A 5,149-nucleotide genomic window follows, 5' to 3' on the forward strand; every position below is an offset into this window, starting at 1 on the left:
AGAGAGAGGAGAGAGAGCTACGCTGTTACAGGTCTAGTGCATGGATGAGCTGAAAGTCACCTAGTACATCGAGAGATCAAATTGGAACAATAGGATATGGAAAAAATAAGATACTTATAAATTTCCTTTAATTTCAAACTTTCATAAAACACAAATATACAAATACATGAAGCCATAAAAATTATAAAATATAGAATTAACAATGTTCAACAAAAATTTGGTTTTAACAATTGGCTGTAAGAATCTTTGGGTGTTGCTATGTTTCAAGTCACAATAGTATTTGCCTATTCAATTGCAAAGTTCATAATAGTATTTCAAAAGTTAAAATTTAATATAAAACATTTCTGGAACTTAATTTATATTAATAAAGCAACTATCATAACATCTGCTAAACATACTTTAAAATTATCGGTCTAGTTCCAGTTAAATCCTTTGCTCAATAAAACAGACAATTTGATGCAGTAAAAACAATGAGAAATAAAAACTATATATATTGCACCAACGGTATCTATAAAAAGTATAAAATCTACAAAAATAAGTTCTTCATAGCTTTAAACAACAGGTTAAACAAAAACAATTCCGTAGCTCTTAAAAGAACCTCCACTTGTGGTAATTGCAAATTCGACATGACCTCCTCATCGTGAGCAGCAGGACTAGCCAGCCCAAAGGACACAGGAAGATGCACATTAGGACTCCCATGATATGGGGCCTCGTGACCAGAAAACCATTCTGTGGGGGAAACAAAAGATATGTCAGTGAATATTAATCTCCTTTACAGAAACAATACAAAAACAACTTTTTTCCATCTGTCCATCCGCCTGTGGTGGTCCACATGGTAACACTGCGTCCCTGGCTTTCAATAGTTAGGCTGTGTAAGTTTTAGGCAAATAAAAGGATATCTGGGAGTATATTTGCAACTGAAAAGTTAATAATTTACTGGATGCAAATTGCACCGTTAATATTCGAAATGAGATATTTAAAGGCCGGGACGCAGTGTTACCATGGCCAAATATCACAGGCGGAACGACAGATGGAAAAAAATAGTATAGACCATGTGACTAACTTAAAAGCTTTTATAAGCTGCAACCTATATACAATGATGTTTAAGGCTTATGATTGTTAAGTTACAAAGCTGTTTTTAGCCCTGCTATGACTGGAACCTACAGAGCAGTTTAGACCTGCTATGACGGCAGCTTTCAGAGCACTTTAATCCTATAATATTGCAACAACCTAACAAGCCTTTTAAGTCCTGTAATTGCAACAAGATGGTAATTGTCTTTTAGTCCTGTGACTTAACTTAAAAAGCTGTTATTAATCCTAGGAAAACATCCTGCAAAGCTGTTTAGTGCTAACTATGGCTGTAACCTACCACCAAGCCATTTATCTTGCATTGGCCAAGACCTGTAAAACTTTCAATGATTGCAACATATATCTAGTTGCTCAATACACAAAAAACTAAAGGACTGCTTTGAGGAACACTTAAAATCTTACTATGGATGTGACCTACTATCAAGCCGATAGTCTTGCATTGACCTATAAAACTATTTATGATTGCAACACTAGTTACTAAAGACATTAAAATCTGTAAAGGGGTGCTTTGAAGAACACTTCATCTCTCACTTACAACACAGACTGGACACTTGAACGGATTTGGGGCCACGGCCATCATCGGAGCAGCTGCCACCATGGGCGGCGCTGCGGTCACCACAGGAGTTGCCATTACAGGTTGTGGGGCTACCATCTGCATAGCTACAAAAAAAAAAAAAAAAAAAAAAAAAAAAAAAAAAAAAAAAAAAAAAAAAAAAAACAAAAAAAAAAAAAAAAAAAAAAAAAAAAAAAAAAAAAAAAAAAAAAAAAAAAAAAAAAATTAGTTTTTAGTCTATTTTTCTTATATACCCTATGTAGGGACCATACCATTATCTCCAAGTACTGCTGCTATGAATAAGGAAGTTCAACTTTCAATTATTTTTTAGCACAAATCACGGACAAAAGATAATTTAAATAGGCAGTTTATCCAATTTGTGAGGATTAAAAGCACCCATAATCAGTGCAAGCTAATTTCCCATTTAGTGTATTTTTTAGCAAATCACTGACAAAAACCTCAAACACTTAACCAGATTTACAAGTCTATGAAGAGGAAAAGTACAAGTAACCTACAATGCTACATAACCTATCAATTAACTTAAGAAAAAAAAAAAAACTTCATACTCACGTTGGGCCAACATCTTGAAAAGCTATATTTTATAAGAACAATACACTCCACAATAAAAAGTTATAAAATTTATAAAAATACAGCTCTCAGTTGTTATAACGTCAACCAAGAGAACATTTGCAAATGAACTTTAACACAACAGTGAAACTCAGCTATATTAGACTGACAGTTAGTTTAACCCTTAATTCTCCAAGGACTCTAAAGAGGAGTTTTTTTTTTTCAGGGAGAGGAAACAGGCATTGAGTTGCCTGGTGACTAATCGCAACTATCACGATGGTACACAGAAGATAATCCTAGTTTATATCAACTTACGGTATTCTTATCATTACTATACGAAGTTGATATCAAAATTAACACTTCTAAAAGATATTTATAGTGTTAGTTTCTTATAATGGCGGCATAACAGTGGTAACAGTAATAAAATAAACAGATTATGCATTACATGACGTATTCCCTACTCAGCTCTTATAGGCCTACTAATGAAAATGTAAAAAAAAAAAAACAATTTTATAGTCTTATAACCTCTGATAAATAATTTATTACCCCATGATCTGCTGATGACAAATCTAAGTCATATATAATATATGTATGTCGTTTTCTTCGTGACTGGTTTAGAAATATTTATTGAAAAGAAAGCAGACCTTTCAGTTATTCTCAAACCCAATAGGGACAGTTCTCTGCTACAGTATTGCCTTTATCAATCGGTTTCTCAAACTTCTATTGTTTATCTATAACTTTAATGTGTTTTTATGAGTATTGATTTATTCAGAGTTTATTATTCATCAGTTAGTATACTTTATTGATGGACACTTGCTTGTTATCCCTTATGCATCTAGAGATTGCTCATATGTCTTCACACTGCGTGGCTGGAGAGTCAACCAGTCTATACTCTTCATGATAGACTGGTTTTTATGGATTTTATTGCAATACGTCAACATATTTATTTACGTTTGTGTTAATTATGCATTTAATCACTTCTCGTTACTAAAAATAAGGGGGACAAACGCCCGCCCCTCCTCAAGTTCCCATACTCGAGAAGATGGTTCCCAAGCGTAGGCCTATTTAAGCTAATTATGCATGGCAATGCAGCCAGATTCTTGTGTTTTATTTAAATACGAATCAATATCAGTCAATAAACTGGTTAAAAAATGAAGTCTGGTTGTTATTCATTTTATTGTGAATTATATACACATTATTCCAAAAGAAGCAAGACAGAAATTATTGACTCAGAAAACAGAATCCAAACTATGAAGGTTCATTTAAAATTCTTAAAAAATTATATTATTTAACTCGACATAGAGCTTAATTCGATAAATATCATTAGAAATGACTATTCAATAAATTTATTAGTCTTTCCGTAAGGTTGTGATATATAATGAGAATGTTTAGACATAAGTTTAACGTCAAAATGGGAATATTAAGACTAGCGTTGGTCGTCAGCGCCATCTTTTGTACTGAATCTGAACTATTTTTAAGAGTCGAAGTTTCGTTCATGAATACTGCATAGCAACAGATAACAGTCATGTTACATTTTTCTTGGTATAAGTTAGCATATTTCTGTATTTCTGACATTATTCCTGAACTGACATAATATGCTGTTAATGTGATTACTTTATTTCAAAATAAAGAAAAGAGTATATACTTAAGAAGAAATAAAGCAATTATAAACATATTTTATTCGCTTCAATTTATTGACTTGGCTTATGAACCAAGCCGAATTCGCCAGACACAGATAGGCAGTTTCACTTGTAAAATTGAAAGGATATTTCAACTAGTAATCCTCTAATAATATTCAAACATTTTAGGAAATAACGAAGGTAAAATTTGCTATAAAAAAAGTCCTAAAAAAATGGGTTTCTCTAAATATGTCATTAGGTAGCCATGAATATCAGGACCTTACTTTGAGTAAATAAACAATTGTTATTATTAAGAATATATAAATAATACTTTATCATACGTATTTACAAACAATTTCATTCGCATTATGATGAAATATATTAAGCTGGACGGAGTTACAGCTCTGTCAAGATGAAATGCATACGTCAATGAGGTGTGAATTCACTAGGCCTATGTCCTGAAATTTTTTTTTTTTTTTTTTGAACCTTAGATCTATATATGGCAGGTGGTTTAACCTTTACAGACTAAATACTTGAAAAATCAGTTCCCTGTCGCAGATGAAACGTTAAAATACCATAAAAAACAACTTTGAGATGATGATTTATTTGAATATTTACGGTTTCTTTAAAAGTTTCGTACCGACGATTCCAAATACTTAACAGTCAAGTTAATATCTAAAGCACATTTTTCTCCCTCTAGGAACTTTGGAAAGGACTTCCTGTCCTTTCTAAGAGGATTTCTCATCTTTTTCATGTCATGTGGGTCCTTAAGTCAAGAAAAAGATATATAATAACTTTTTTTTTTATGTCAATCAGTGGCTGGAGAACTGGTTACACATTCTGCTTGTTTTCGTATCTTGACAAAGTTCGACTTTTATGTACCTTGACAGAGCTAGATTGGATGATAAATCTTTTATATAACTGTAGTTTTACGTCTAATTCTTATATATATATATATATATATATATATATATATATATATATATATATATATATATATATATATACTGTAATTTACAGTCTATATATAGTGTCTTTACAGACTCCAATCCTTAAACATAATGTTTACCAAAATAGAAGTAACTAGTCCTTAATATAAATAAAATAATCAAAATAAATACCGAACAACTTTATATTTTCAATACTATTGGTAGTTAGGTCTAAAAAAAAAAAAGAAGTTCTTATTAAGAATTAAAAGCACAACAATAAATTTATGTCAATCTTGTCCTCGTATTTTTAGGTCATGGAAATTATAAAGGAAATCTATATAAAAATAGGTTTTTTTTGGGTTGTTTTTATATATAAAATTCACCTTATAAAA

At 31.3% G+C, this 5,149-nt stretch overlaps 1 long non-coding RNA gene across 1 annotated transcript; it reads right to left on the reverse strand.

Annotated features, from left to right (window-relative positions):
• Window positions 1-280: 280 nt before the first annotated feature.
• On the reverse strand, window positions 281-2,354 carry LOC135199787 (uncharacterized). The gene is made up of 3 exons (XR_010311122.1): window positions 2,213-2,354; window positions 1,625-1,749; window positions 281-729 (listed from the first exon to the last, which is right to left on the reverse strand). It is a non-coding gene; the product is annotated as an uncharacterized LOC135199787 (long non-coding RNA).
• Window positions 2,355-5,149: the final 2,795 nt, after the last annotated feature.

The sequence above is a fragment of the Macrobrachium nipponense genome, chromosome 26 (assembly GCF_015104395.2).
Source record: "Macrobrachium nipponense isolate FS-2020 chromosome 26, ASM1510439v2, whole genome shotgun sequence".
In the NCBI taxonomy this organism is placed as follows: Eukaryota; Metazoa; Arthropoda; class Malacostraca; order Decapoda; family Palaemonidae; genus Macrobrachium; species Macrobrachium nipponense.